This window comes from Thamnophis sirtalis, unplaced genomic scaffold (genome assembly GCF_051295495.1).
Source record: "Thamnophis sirtalis isolate CommonGarterSnake01/CBP01778 unplaced genomic scaffold, rThaSir2_p1.2 scaffold_5, whole genome shotgun sequence".
Taxonomy (NCBI): Eukaryota; Metazoa; Chordata; class Lepidosauria; order Squamata; family Natricidae; genus Thamnophis; species Thamnophis sirtalis.
Window position 1 is genome coordinate 122,887,025 of NW_028261385.1, and position 16,568 is coordinate 122,903,592.

Genomic DNA, 16,568 nt, shown 5'->3' on the forward strand with positions numbered 1-16,568 from the left:
TTCTATTTTAGGCTACAATGTATTGGACCCTCAGCTTAAGTGTGAAATTCCTCCGCAATCACCTTCCACCTTTATTCTTCATATATATGACTTCTACATATTTTCGTAGTTGAGGAATTCTGAAAAATGGCTGAATGTCTCCATGCTAGACCATGCTTTCTTTTTCATTCAAAAACTAAACAGATTCCTAAACAGAAAGCTACAAACAATTATAGACACCTGGAGCACATAACTAGAAGTAACCCAAGCGCTCTTCCACACAATTGATAAAACACAAGAAACTGCATTTTGATGCAAATGAAATTGCGAGAGAGAGGGGGGGTGGGAGGGAGGGAGGGAGAGAGAGAGAGAGAGAGAGAGAGAGAGAGAGAGAGATTATATATATTTTAGATATTAGATAATAGATATTTTCCAGAACCAAATGCCTAGCTGACAAAGACCACTTGAAAACTGAATTACACACTCTCACAAATGTATTACTCTCCAACAGATTCCAAAGAAAAACAATTACCAACCTAATCCAAACGGAGACTCTCCCCAAAAACCGAGACACAGAACAGGACAATGGCATTGCCTTCCTCCTTTACATCAAAGGCACCACAGATAGAATCAACAAAATTCTCCACAAACACAATATCAAGACAGCCTTCAACACTGACCAAAAAACAGCCAACATCTTAAGAAACCCCAAAGACGAAATCCAGCTAGAAAACCAAGGAGTCTATGAAATACCATGCAAAATCTGCCCTGCAACATACATAGGACAAACGAACAGGAGAATAAATGCATGCAAGAACGCAGTAAGAAAAAAAGAGAAAACTTCCTCCCTTTTCCAGCACCTTAAAGCTACAGGACATGAAATTAATTTTGAAGGAACTAGGTTAATCTCCAAAACTGAACACTTCAACAAGAGAATAATTATGGAAGCTATCGAAATAGAGAAACACCCCCACAACATGAATAAACATGACAATACCTCCTGCCTACCAGACTTCTGGAAACCAGCCCTAGTCAACAAACGAGTCCCACCTACTACTCAAGCCATTACAACACAAAACAACAATGGACCCACAGCCAGCACAAATCAGCACCAATCTACCATGATACAACCACACAACCAATCAATCCACTTACTGAAACAAAACCACCAAGCCACACATCCCCACCAAGATTTATAGAAAGATGGCAGTTCCAGCCATGCTTTAAGCCAAAAACACCAGCCTGAAGATGGCGAGTGAGACCTCGCCAAAACGTTGCCAAGACAATCTCAATCTTACATGGGAAAAGACCTGAATACAACAAGACCAACAAATATATAAAATACATATAATACACATACACTATCATATGGTAGTTATCCCTAAATGAAAGTCTATCAAGCCATTGATCAAATGCCAAGCAAGTACAAATGCAATATTTTTCCAGTCTATGAAGAACAGGTACTGTGTAGGTGTATAAAAGTAAAACCAGAGTTCTGATGCCATAGCCAATCACAGCAGGAGAAATCAATCTTCCCCTTCCCAGCCATGAACATACCCAGACACATACTTTTTTTCATGGAGGGAGAATGTATGTATTCATTTCAAGCTGTTATAAAATAGGACACTGATCAACACTTGCCCATTTATATATGCATTGATTTTTCAAACCTTAACAGACTGATAGAATTAGAACTCACTTATTGCATATCAAGTCTTTCAGTGAAAATGTGAGATTAATGTGTAGTTGTCTAACAAACATTATCTCCAATGTCCTAGGGGTTGTAACTGTTAGTCTCTTTACTTCCTTAGTGATCTTGTTGCATAGTTATGTTCCCTTATCCTTTTTTGTTGCTTAGATACTTAATTGCATTTTAGAATTAAATTTCAAGTTTAAATACATTATTTAGTACCATGGTTGTCTATGGAACCCTAGATAATAAGCTGGATATTAATGGCTCAAAAGGGAGTTATTAACCACTTTACATATGTACTTCTAATCTTTTTGCTCCTCCTGAGATTATTTTTGCACCTGGATTTTTTGCCTTCTGGCAAGTAGATATTTTCTCTGAGTAAGTATTTCCTTTTCAGATTATAGAGACTTTTAATACCAAAAGTACAAATGACTCTGAGTTTCCCACCAGATCCAGAGAACAAAATTGGTCACTATTTTCAGTCCCCATTTCCCAATGTTTTCAATGAGAGATAGTATTTCAACAGGTTATAGAGGAACTGTTTCCAACAATCTGACTTGTACAAGATTCTAAGAACCATCCCTCAAAAACCCTTGGCTATGCTGTATACTTTCAATTAACTCTCATCAACCTCTAGCCAGTACTGATACATTTGTAACAAAATCAAATTATCTATTGATTTCTCTAGTCATGTGCAATGAAGAATTTGAATCCAAGACCATATCTTATTGGCTACTGATCCATCTTGAATGATGAGTGTCTGAATTTGTAGCAAGGGAATCGGCTTTTAAGGTAGTTTTTGCAAAGCTTTGGTTATTTGTAAATTTATTACAGCATCAGTCTTCTTCAAATCAAGCTTGATTCCTGGCAACTTTCTAGACAAAGTCACACCATTTTCTTGGCAACAGTAAGGAAGGGTTCTAAGACTTATGAATTGTGGATTTTTAAAAAAAGATAATTCTGGAATTCATTATCAACAAATTTATCAACACTGGCTAGAGGTTGGTGATCACAGTTCATTTAAGTACTGACTGAGGCTAGTCTGCTCAACTTCTTTTGGACTAGGACTAGGCCTTTCCTAGCTCTTCTTAACTTCTGAGATACTTTTGAAATCTCACCTTGACTATGAACCTCTTTAACAGACAGCCTTAGATAAAAACCTATTTATTTAATTTGGTCCACTAACGGCACTATGTGATGTGGCTGCAATACAGTGCTTCAGATTCAGTTTGAAAGAAGGGTTTCTGAACAGGTGGAAGCAGAAACACAGCGCCTGTCTAAAGCAGAAGCATCTCATTTCAGGTTTGGGTGACTACAGCCAGAGCCTCCCAAGAACAGCCATATGGGTCTGGAAGAGAAAATGGAGCTTTAATTATCTGCCAACAATTTCTGTCTTTCAAAGCATATTTTTCATAAAGCATTACTAGCCTTAACGCACAATGGATAACAATGCCGTTCTTGGGAAGTTTATTGAAAAGGATTGCTAAAACGAAATATAGGATGCTTCCTAGGAAAATCAAGTGCAGTCATTTTAAGTTTGATGACAAAAGCAGAAGTACATATCCCCACACATCCAAACTATGGGTCAAGATTTGAACTGATTAAGTAGAGGGAGGCTTTTCACTCAGTGTAATAAAATCTACCTCTTAAAATACAATCCCCAAACTTTTTTTCCCCAATATTTGGGCTATCCCAAAATACAGATGCATTGTTTTTAAAGGTGGGGGGGGGAATTATAGAGTTGAAGTAGCAAAACTCAGTTGAAGAATTCTTTCCTTAACTTTTTTAAAACATCGCCCTTGGATAAAATGTTTGATTTCATTATAGCTAGGATTGTCCCCTAAAACACACACTTTTCCTGGCCCCACCAGCAAGTGTGTAGCTCTGTCATAGGGGAGGGACTATAGGTCACCTTGAAATGTGCTGCAGTAGAGGGCAACCTTTATCATTTAAAGGCTTTTGTAGTGCCCCTTTGTCTTAAAAAGCCTATCTCAGTGAGAAGTTGAAAACTCTTTTCTCTCTCTTTTAAATCACTATGGAAAAGGTTAAGGAAGTGGCAAAGCTTTGCAGGTTGCCTACCCCACCTCCAGCCCCACTTCAGCTTCAGAGGCCAAGAAGAATATTGGAACTCATCAGAGGCCTGGTTGGATATAGAGAGTGTTAATTCTTCCATATCTAAGCCTCTTTGTAGAAATTCCCTTTGTCTCTTGCCCCAAGTCATTAAGCGCTAATCCCATCACTCTTCCTAATCCGCTGCAGTGGAGCCAGAGTTCAGTTTCCGAAACTGTCTTTGTTGCATCCCTAATAGACAGCTTGCTCTGGATTTCAGTGGATTCACTCACATTACAGCTTCCTTTTGCTGCTCTTTAATGAAGTGCCATTAATGAATCTTTTCCTCCTTCATGCGGTGTCCAGGGGCATCACTTGGTTTTGTGTTAAAGAGGGGTAGGTGCCTAGTCCTCTTAGCAGCCAAAAAAGGTAGGGGGGGAGTGGAGGGAGAGAGGGGAAAGGACCGTCAAAGGCAAAACCTAGGAAACAGGCCCATTGAAGGCCGATACCACTGAAGTACTCATTTAATTACAGAGGATTTACAAAAGAAAATCTCTCCTTTGTGACTGACAAAAGACAACAAACTAAGAAGTGATAGGGAAGGGTTCTCCAGCAAATCATAGAAGAGGAAACATGGCTGAGGAAAGCTATTTCCAACAATGTTGTAAACTCTCTATAACTTGATGTGAGTTCTAAATATTAGTAAGCACTTAGTTGTTGAAATACCTAATTTTTGGTATTGGCAAGTGAGATAAGCAAAGCAGCTGCTTCTGGGGTAACTGGGGTTGCTCAGGAAAGTAATATAAGAGATAGTGTGCAATACAAAATTATTTACTGGCCATTAAATGTATTGTGCCTAAATGTTCTTTTTTGGTGTGAGTATATTTGCTTTGGCTTTAATGTAATTGCCTGCAGGCAATTTTTTTCTTATTTGTTTTGTTTCAGGGAATGCTGATGGGTATTTCATTCATCTGATCTTAATCAGATTGGAAACACTGACAGACCTGATTCAAGTAATGGATAAAAAAGTATTGAAATATGTTACTAGAGATATTTTCAGCATCATCTGCTTAGTTTGTTGAAAGTCGAAACATGGCATTGTTAAACCCAGAAAGTGATTATGTTCCTAATTTATATTGTGCTTTGGTTTATACCATGTTGTCCAATCTCCAAAAATTATTTTGAGCTTAGAAGAAAGACAGTTAAACACTAACTTTAATTATGATTTATTCATTGTAACCAATGTTGATTGTGGCATGGTATGTCATCCAATCCGAGAATGTTAGCTTATGTTAAGCCTCATTAGACCTCCAGGAAATTAATGTCAAGTACAATCATTTCTGCAGTTGTGTCTCTATTATTCCATTTTAGTCTTTCTTCCCCTGTGGGTCCATCAAAGTTTTGTTCTGTAAATAAGGGCCAAGAGGAATGATTAGCCTTTGACCACTCTGTGCACAGTAATTTTGACATTGATCTCACAAGGAAGGGCTTTCTTTGTTACAGTTTTTTAAAATTAACCAGCACAAGTGCCAGATAGTACAAAAGAGGCTGAGATATGAATTTGAAAGGGAATAGCAAAACATGGTCCACTATATTATTCAAGTTTTGTTCATTTGGATCACCTGGGTTTTTTTTATTCCCTTCCCTCACTATCCCACATACACACTTAAAAAGAAAGATTTAAAATTCCAGTGAGGTAAACTGGAGATTCCATTATCGGAGATTAACTGATTAACAAATAAAAACAGTGGGAAGAAATTAACAGCAGCTGAGTTAATTTCTGATATAAAAGCTAATTTAGAAATCAATTAAGAGCAGCAGCAAAAGGCCTGTAAAGTAACAATTGCTACTTTTTCCTGTGCAGAATCTTGAGGTGAAATAACTGCAGGGATGGGTCATGTCCTACTTTTATCTAATAATATATATCACATAATATATTAGTAAATATGTGCTTCAGAAGCCACTTTCTACTTAGATTACAGTTGGTGATGTACAAAGTCACAGAAAGACTATACAATAAACCTTAGCAATCAAAAGGTATAAGCAGCAGAACAATAATAATAATTTATTAAATGTATTATTTAATAAATTATTAAATTACTCCCAGCAACTCTGGACAGCAACACTGAAAATGAAAATATCAAATGGTAAAACCAATGGGAAACTATCCCAAAGTTAAAATCAGATAAATGGAATTTTGGAAGGCTCCTGAAAATCCAGAATTCTTTGTGTGAGACTTGGACGGTTGCCAAGAAAGCCTATCTGGAAATAGCCTTTGATATATTGGACATCTTCAGTTGGTAGAATAACATGAAGAAGAACTTGTGATGATTCATATAACAATCCATCAGGTTTTGGAGGAAAACAAAAGCTTTCTCGATGGACATTTGCTAATAGTATAGTAACATATGAGGAAGAGGACTGAAGGGTTTTTTAATGTGCTGCTAAATGAAGTAATTGTCAGCTTATAAATCTCATTTATACTTTTAATTTACTTGTGGGCAAGCAAGACACAGATCAACATTATGAATAAGGATCTAATAAATAATCATTACCAAATGAGTTTTTACTGTTTCATCAGCACTCCTAATAATGGTTTATTACCATTTTATACATGTATTTTATTGTACAGTGTAAATATTTTAATGCAAGCCAGTTAAACATTGCTTTTAGTGAAAAACAATATATAGAATCCATAAATAATCAATAAATGTGATCACTAACAACAGGATGGGCATCTGATGATCTACAATCTATTCATTCCATAATAAATATTTTGGGAAAGTCTCTAGCCATTGCCCCCTCCGTCACTGCTACCGCCACCAAAGAACTGGGAACTACTACTGTTTGGATAGCAAGCAGTTGATTCTTGTATGATATGGACTATTTGCTTTTAACTAGTGGGAAAAAATAAGCTACTTATCATCTTATCATGCAAAGAAAAGAAAAACCTTATTAAAATTAAATCACTAAATGGAATCCCTAAAATAACACAGAGAACAATAGCAAAATAATAACATATTAATACCAGCACAACTTGATGCAATTTTTCTTCTTTGATTGAATGATGTGCCATCAAATCATTTTCAGTTCCTAATTTCATTTTCTGCATGATGATCTGTCCTAAATCTAAGATACAAGTTTTGATACAATTTTCTCTCTAATCTCCTTTGATTTTGTATGTACAAATAAATACCAGTAAACTGTTGTTATATATAGCAAATGAAGATCCAGTTTAATTTTCATTAAGCATTTCACACTAGTTTCCTTTCCTTTTCCATTCAACTGTTATTCTGAATGAAAATCTTTCAACCATCCAATGAAAACAAAAAGGAGCTCCATTTACAAATTGAATTGAATCAGAACAAAGCAATTCATTTCCAAATGGAAGCAATAACCATTCTTTGTTTTTTTTTTTTTTTAAAAAACAGCCCTGCAATTTGGCAACTATGGGACCTTACAGATTTGTATGAAGATTTATAAAAAGTTATGTGCAGATCATTTCTACTTCTTTTGCTATATCTAGCTAAGTAAAGATATAACTAATTTGTTATATCTTTCTTTGGGGATCTGAGAAGCTTTCAAATGCAATGATAATGTCTTTACAAGACCACGTCCACCTCCTAGTAACACTTTTGTTTTAAAGGTGCCATACCCATGCTCTAAGATTATTGTGCTCTTCTGTATGAGCCTTCCTGCCTTAAGTGAAGGAAGTGGCAACTCAAATATAGAATGCCTTCTTTTCATTGATAGTTTTGCTTGCATTCCTTTCTTGTAGAATAAAGCAAAAAAATCCTTGATTGCAACAAATTTACCTGCATTTGAAGGAGGGCAGAGAGGATATCCATTGATGGAAGACAGCTAAGTTGTTATTCCATTTGGTCTGAAGGAGTTGTCTCATTCTCTCTCTCCCTCCCTCCCTCCCTCCCTCCCTCTCTCTCTCTCTCCCCTCTCCCTCTCCCTTTCTCTCTCTCTCCCTTTCTCTCTCTCTCTCTCTCTCTCTCTCTCTCTCTCTCTCTCTCTCTCTCTCTCTCACATACACACACACACACACACATTCATTAATTCAATCTGACTTACTGTAGTGGGAAATAATGTATAATTGTAGATCTATGTCTGGTGCAGAATACAGAAGTTATGTGAAAATAACAGCAGCCCAGGGGCAAATCCCCATAGATGGTCAAAAAAAGCAAGATAGCAACAATGACTTTGAATTGAAGTCCTGACCCATTTTATGTGTGTCATACTTCAATCATAGGATTGCGGCCATCTTCTTGACTTTTGGGTACATTCATGGAAATGCCCCAAAGATCTTAAGATGTGACATCACTCCATCTGTCTCCAACATTTTGATTGTAAGCCGCCCTGAGTCCCCTCAGGGAAAAGGGCGGCCTATAAATTCCAATAAAATACTAAATACTAAACATGATCCATGCATTCCTCATTTCCCTTTCCACTCCACTAGAATATTAGTGGCCAGGATATAAGAATACCTGTATCTCTTTGAACAGAACAATGCTAATTCTGACTTCTCACTAAAATTGGGCTGAATCCTTGTTGGTTTTAGCATTTCATGATACATGTTATTGTGTCTTCTCATTCCCTGACTTTATTTGCAATTTGAAGCCTATCTAAGCTCCTCAAACAAATATTGTCCCTGTACGCTTTATATTCAAGTAACTTATGGGTGACATATTGTGAGTTAGACACTTTGGAAGATTGCTGTATAGTCATTTCATGTCAAGAGCAGCTTGGAAAAAAACAGCTGTAAACCTACAAATGAAGTCTAAAAGTGTGTCTACCATGTCTAGCATTTTGTAAATAGCAACATTACTTTTTATTATTTACTAGCTGATAACCTGGCATTGCCCAGGTATTTATTTATAGGGGGGAAATGTCCAGACCAAATGTAATTTCTAATGTTGGATTTTCCCCCTTACCAGAGGGAACCCCCTTGTAGAGTACCGTGAAACCATTACCATGGCAATTCCACTGTGCTGTACAGTAGAAGTCATTTTATGACAGTACAGTAGAAGCCATTTTATGTTGTATCTTAACAGAACACACATCACGAGGGGTTTAAGGGTTGTCTTACCCCCACAATATTTTTTTCTAGAGAGTGAGACATCTGTGTACCAAGTTTGGTTGATATTGTTTGAGACGTTCCAGAGTTATGCTGGAACATACATACACATACACATACACACACACACACACATTCTTTTAATTTCTGCCTTCACCCAATTAATTGTAGGAACTGCTTCTCACTTGAGGAGCAAGAGATCTCAAGACATCAGTTGCCAGACAAAGTGTTCAGTGGCAAAGTACATGACCAGGCAACATTCATCCTAAGACTTCCTAGGTCAGAACATGCAAAGGCTTGATCTGCGATTCTGCAACCTGTCATTTAATTGTGCAGCCACCTAAAATGAAATAGAATGATGGTTATTATAAAGGAAAACTTAGTCCTTAGAAAGGCGGTAATGGATATTAATGCAATAGCTGAATAACTAATAGTAAGCAAATGTTGTTTGATAAGATACTAGATGTCAGAGTTGAAATCTCTTTCTGATTCTCTTTCTAAAAGCTATCCATGCTCTTGGTTTTCTCTGGAATAATCACCCAATGTTGACTGCATGCTTTTCTTTCCTGAGATACGTAATCAAAAATGAAAATCGACTATAGAAATTGTATCATTGTTCTCTAATCCCACTGCATTTTTTATGAATGGCCAGAGAAGAAACACAGCCAGGTTTATTAACGCTCTGCCAGATGATATTCCATTTAGTACAAGAATGTTGAGATTATGAACATGGTTCTGTGAAAGAGCATGAGGGATCTCAGGAAAACCCTTGGCCCTGGATGTTTAAAGAATATTGTTCTGAATATAAACTTCAAAAGCATCCATGTGAATTTTACAGTAATTTTGAACAAGTTAAAAAAAAACTTATGAATTATAAGCAAAAAAGAAAACAAGGGTAAAATTTGGACCTAATCCAAATATTTTTCCAACATAGTTTCAAAATGATTGTTAGCGTTCTAGGTATGTATTGTTTTTTTTTTATTATGATGATGATTTGGTTCTAACAATTCCCATTGTGATTCTTAGACATTCTTGCCATAAGCAATTCATTTTTATCCATAGTGGAAGCTGCTATAATACCGTGCATCCTAATGGCAATGCTCAATGTGTTGCTGGTTGTCTGTTTATAAACAGTCTCTCTCTTCTGGAATCAGGGCTTATGAAGTATAGCAATAGCAATAGCCCTTAGACTTATATACCGCTTCACAGTGCTTCTCACAGACCTCTCTAAGCGGTTTACAGACTCAGCATATTGACCTCAACAATCTGGGATCCTCAGCAGAGATGGGTTGCTCCCAGTTTTACTACCTGTTTACTTCGCGCACACTTTGTGCCCTGCACACATGTGCACAATTCAATTTAAATTGTTCTTTGTGCATGCACAGAACAATTTATAATGAACTGTGCATGCACGTGCACTACAGTGATGGGTTGCAGGAGGTATGCCCCAGTACCAGCATACTGGAGCCTGCCCGGAGCACTGGGTACCATTCCAGTATGGTGATCCAGAGGGCCCACCCACCCTCCCGAGCTCCTTTCCTGTCCTTTAAGTCTTTGGTGCTTCCCTGCACATGCATGGTGCATATGGCACTTGCGGGATGCAGCTGGAGCGTTGCGGAGGCTTGCAGAAGCATCGCAGGCAAGTACGATGCATGCGTGCGCTGTGCATGTGTGCATCCATGTGGGTGATGCTGGGGATGTTCCAACCGTACTGGTTGGAACAGAATCCAGAACCCATTACTAAACAACATGCCGGCAACGTCAGCGATGACTGGGGAACTAGTTTGGGGGCATGGCCAGCCTGGGTAGCTGCCGGTTCTGTGACCCAGGCCAGAATACCACTACCGGTTTGTTCAAACCAGGCCGAACCAAGAGCAACCCACCTCTGGTCCTCAGTATAACTTTGTGCATCATTAATATTACATGTCAAGCACAGTGTATCATAATATAAGCCCCATACATAAGCCCCAAAGATTGATTTTCAGCTCCGTGTGTCAATTCCAAATGCAAGTAGTCCTTGGTTTGTTTAGTGACTGTTTGAAATTATGGTGACTGAAAAAAGTGAACATTATAACGGTTGCAGGGCTTGCATACAATCAATCCAAATATTTTATATCAAAGTGATAATGATATTACTATGATATTGGTCAATCTGAAAATTTATAAAGTTACAACAGCACTGGGGGGGGGGGGAAATAGCATAACCATTTTTCACATTTACAACCACTGCAGCATGCCCTTGGTTGGTCGTGTGATCAAAATTCAGATGCTTGGTAAGTGGCATGTATTTATGATGATTGCAATGCCCTGGGTTCATGTGATCATCTTTTGTGACCATCTGACAAGCAAAGTCAATTGGGAAGCCAGATTCACTTAACAAGCATGTCACTAACTTAAAAAAACTGCAACGATTCACTTAACAACTGTGACAAGAAAGGTAGTAAAATGGAGCAAAACTCACTTAACAGATTGTCTCACTTAACAACGGAAATGTTGGGTTCAATTGTGGTCATAAGTCATGGACTATGTGCAATTATCTTATTGAGTTAAACTGAAATTATTTCCATATATATATATATATATATATATATATATATATATATATATGTATGTATGTATGTATGTATGTATGTATGTATGTATGTATGTATGTATGTATGTATGTATGCATGCATGTATGTATACGTACATACACACACATATATACATATATACACATATACACATATACACACATACACACACACATGCACACACACACATATATATCATAGCTTTAATATTTTAAAGCAATGAATTTTAATTGTATTTGTTACCTCAAAAAGATTTAGCAAGAGCTTAATCTTCACCAATATGTTTTTCTTTCCCCAGTCTCCCATTATTGTTTTTTTCAGTCACACTGTCCCTCTATTTATAAAATATAGTATAGACGTATGTGAGCACCTGCATAAATGCCTGCAGTTTCCAAGGGAATTCACAAAACTTCAGTTTAATTACTTAAAATCCTGACATATTTCTTTGGAAATAAAGTTGGAGACTTGCGATTAAATTTGTCACAGAAGAACAGCTCCTTAAGTTTGGCTTTTCTGAAGATTGCAAAAACCATATGATTTAAAAAGAAATATTAAATATTATGATGTATGAAAAGATAGGCATTTGCACCTGTGTGAGTAGAGATCTATTAGGAACTATAAATCTTTGTCATGGCAGAGTTTCTTATGTTGGTTCAACTCTACAAATAATTTCTTAAGATGGTAATTCAGTTAAGTTCATGTCTATTGTGGGAAAATATGATAGAATTTTGGAGATGAGTCAGTCTTCCACAAATGTTTCCTGTAAAAAAATTGTCCTAAATTGTTTCCCTATGTATATATGCTGACACCCATGAAGAATGGTCGTTTTGGGGAGGGGGGGGAGGAAGGCAATTCTGCACACATGCCAGAGATAATTGAAGATTTACTAGATGTATCTAGCTTCTGGATGTTTAAATATATAGATAAAAGTACGAAGAATGCCCATCGGATGATTTAAGAAGCAGATGCAATGAACTATTATTCGGATTTTGCTGCATGCACATTAACACAAATACACACACGGTTTTGTATAATGTTGGTGGGGTGTGTGTGATCCTTTACATTCCTGTTGAAACTTTTGCCTGGTTTCTGATGCAGCTTGTTGCCCAACATCTGGACTCCACTGAGCAACCCAGAAATGGCTGCATTTCATTGGTGAAATGATTTTGGTATGTATGTTATGGAAGCTCTTGGAGAATCAATTGAATGTAACTTGTCAGGAATGTTCTGAACTGTTGGAGAGAAAAAAAATATGGTTTTATTAAATTGCTAACTATTTTCTGCAGAATTCCATTGAAATGAATTTCTCATTCTCTAAGTTATAACAATGAACTTCCCTGCATTCTGCACAGTTGAATTATTTGAAAGCAAGATATCAGAATCCAAGTAAACAGAGAATTCAGACAAACGTCAGCAGTCTCGGTAAATAAAACATCATCTCCATATTCTGTTAACATAACTAAGACAAGTTTATGAAGTAGATATTTCTGATGCAGTGTCATAGCTGCCTAGTGGAAGCACTATAATGTCCTCTCTATCCGTGATAGGTTCTAATGAAAAGAGTTTGCAAATTCTGGGAGGGCCAGAAAAACAACCATCACTGAGACAAAAATCCTATATCTGCCATAAATGTATTTGTGTGCAGAGTTATGAATATGAAATATATGAAAAGGTAGGCTTGTGTTGTGATGTCACAATGCACATGACATCATTGCATTAAGGAATGACTATCTATGACCCCACTAGTGTGCAAAATTCTGCTGAAAATAATCACTGCAATCTATTCCAGTAGTATCAAAATTCGGTATCATACATTGAATCAATAGTGGGATGTCTTGTCCAGCTTGGGAAAATGGTTTGATCCTGTAGTGAAAAATCTCTTTTACCCCCATGATTTTCTCCAAAATATGGAGAAAATATAAAAAGAACCTCAAGAATCAACCTCCAGAATAGGCTTTGGGGTGGAAACAGTTTCATATATTTAACAGATTAACAGATCAACAAAGTTGGAAGGGACCTTGTAGGTCATCTAGTCCAGGGGTGGGTTTCTATACTGGTCAGTACCAGTTCAGTGGCCATGTGTTGCTGGTGCATGTGCAGTTGACTAAATATTGTTCTGCACATGCGCATAAACATGCCAGCAATGGCATAAGAGATCAGGGAACTGGTTCGGGGGGGTGAGTCTGGGTCACTGCCAATTGTGCGACCCAGGCCACAATTCCAATATCGCTTCAGCCAAAGTGGGAGCAACCCACATCTGATCTAGTCAAACCCCACACACAAGCAGGAGACCCTGCACCATTTCTGATAAATGGCAGACTAATGCAGTCCTCCAGTGATGAAGCTCCCACAACTTCTGAAAACAAGCTGTTCCATTCGTTGATTGTTCTCCTTATTTCTAGGTTGAATCTCTCCTTGATCAGTTTCCATCCATTATTCTTTGTTTGGCCTTTGGGTGTTTCAGAAAATAACTTGACCCACTCCTCTCTGTAGCAGCCCCTCAAATTTTGGCACACTGTTATCATGTCTCCCCTGGTCCTTCTTTTCACTAGACTAGCCATGCCCAGTTTCCAGGATGCAGACTCTGGGTCAATTGTCAAATAATCACACTTTATGTAAGATATTATATGGGGTCTGTGTTTTGTTACAGACTGAACAATACACTGTTTCTCAGTCCCCACTTGGAGTGATCACTGAAAATCAGAGTGGGTGTTTCAAAGCAAACAATTACTTCATATTAAAGGTTTTTTTTTTTAATAGCACCTAATGAGCTTAGTTTCTACTTTCTTCAGTGTATCAAATCGTTAATGTTCAAACTTAGCAAAAGTCATGAGATGTTCATATGAAAACAGAAAAAACAACTACTTTAGTGAAAACTTGATGCTAAGGGTCAAGTGTTCCAAGAAAATAAAATAAATAACACATAACATAACAATTATCAAGCTTTGATACCACCTACCAATTTCTAAGTTCTGAACCTTCATTTTCAATTTTTTTTGTATGCCAGTATATACATAGTCTTACTCAATTCAGAGCACAGGTGGGAGAAGCTGAGGAAGATGTTATATTGTCTGTGTTGATATCTTTTTCTGCATTATGTGTAAAAGTGAGCATTCATGCTCCATATGTGTTTTTCTGGAAACTGACTTCAAAAAGTTCTGCATACAGGAAAAAAAACTAACGAGAAACACCTGCTTCAAAGCACTTTGCCAAAAAAAAATATTTGGGGGCTTAGCCCACACAGATTCTGGATTAAGTTGTTAACAGGGAACCTCCCGACATAGCTACGTGTCTAAGAGCCAAGGTGGCGCAGTGGTTAGAATGCAGTACTGCAGACTAATTCTGCTGACTGCCACCTGACTGCAATTTGGCAGTTCAAATCTCACCAGGCTTAAGGTTGACTCAGCCTTTCATCCTTCTGAGGTCGGTAAAATGAGGACCCAGATTGTTGGGGGCAATATGCTGACTCTGTAAACTGCTTAAGAGAGGGCTGTAAAGCACTGTGAAGTGATATATAAGTCTAAGTGCTATTGCTATGTGTCTAGCCAGAGATCTTCCATTAGCTGCCCATTATTAAAGGCAGCTACCAATATATAAGTACATAACAGCATACCTTTTGTTATAATGTACATGCTTGAAAGCAAAACATTTGGCTGATTGAAAACATTTTGAAGAATATAGGTGAAGAACATACAGACTTGGACCATGAGAATGAAAAATTAAAATGAAAATCCATCATCTTAGGCATCCTTTGAGCACTGGTATCTGATGTCTAGGCCAAGAATTTGAAAGTTATTTGTTCTCCAGACTTACATCCAATATTGCCTTAAAAGGATATGAGAGTGCCATTTTAACTCCATAGAATGCAGCTGTTTGAAAACTATGGGATCTCTGACTTGCCTAACCTTATGAATAAAGTAAGAGCTGCTGGGAAATTTCAACATCTACAAGCAAGCTGTTGAAACTAGCCCAAAGTCCAACTTTGAAACTAATGGTTGAGAATGCTTGTTCTCTCTCTGTTTTCTATTGGAAGGGAAAGATATGGGGTGTGTGTGTGTTCCTAAAAGCCCTGTCTGCCCTTACTTTGCTCTTCTAAAGCTGGATGGAACAGAGAAACACTAAAGCAACTAGAAGAAAAGTGAGATCATATTTAATTAAAGGCACAGGGGGGAAATTTATTCCATTCACATTTTAATGCAAACTTATTTGATTCACACTCTGTGAACCCATATGCAAGCTGGAACATAGTAATATGCTAATGCATACAGTTTTGTAATGCTGCCCATAGGGTTATGCAACTACATCTACATATACTGTACATATATATAGTTGATCCACTCTTATTAGGAGCAGCTTATATAAATATTACAGAAATAGGTATATAAAATTAATTTAGGAAGGATGTGCATGGAAATGTACATGTTTCCATACTAATCTTTTAAATAAACAGAACTTAAAACTGGAAAAATGAAACACTGAACACGATTTCCAATTCCTAAATGTAGGAGGGAAAATGTGGGAACATTACAAAAATATTTCTAGAACTCCAAAGTTTAAATCAGAAGAAGTGTGGTTTTGAGCTACACCTCAATAGCTTATGTGTATTTGCTTCCTTGGTACTGATTTCTAGCTGGATTAGGCAAAGTATCTCTGTGGTTTATAACAGCAGTACTGGATGACAGCATTGGAATTAAAAAAAACCTCAAATAAATTTAGTCTTTAGAGTGACTTGTCAAAGAGTGTGAGTGTCTTCTTTCAGCACAGAGGTATTAAAAAGAGACTGTGTATAGCTTTTTGGATTCAGATCTATAACTCATCTGTTCTCATATGGGCCTTTTGTTAAATAAGCAAAAGCCAAGAAATGCTTGAACTATTTGAATTAATGAGATCATCTAACTATGTTCACAGAGCTCTTCTGAGTAATTAGGCTTTAAATTCCATTGAAGATGGGTGCACTATTATTGCATCTCTACTCTTATGCATAATCTTGTGACTTGCGTGCGATAGTACAGTATAAGTGACAGCTTATTGGTATAATCGTGATGAAGTCTGGAGGTTATGAAGACACATACATTTCCATCAAAGCATATAGAATATATGGACTGGTTACGGACTGCTATATGGTTCTTGTCTTGTTTTATAAAAATATACAATATGCAATCCTTCTCTGCAGTCTGTAGGAAGGAATCTA

The 16,568-nt window shown here is 37.2% G+C and overlaps 1 long non-coding RNA gene across 2 annotated transcripts in view; it reads right to left on the reverse strand.

Moving 5' to 3' along the window:
* Positions 1-12,243: 12,243 nt before the first annotated feature.
* LOC106538290 (uncharacterized) overlaps positions 12,244-16,568 on the reverse strand; it is a 32,380-nt gene continuing 28,055 nt past the window's right edge. For both annotated transcript variants that reach the window (XR_015696610.1, XR_015696609.1), the window contains one exon: positions 12,244-12,609. This is a non-coding gene — a long non-coding RNA (uncharacterized LOC106538290). The remainder of the gene's footprint in view (positions 12,610-16,568) is intronic.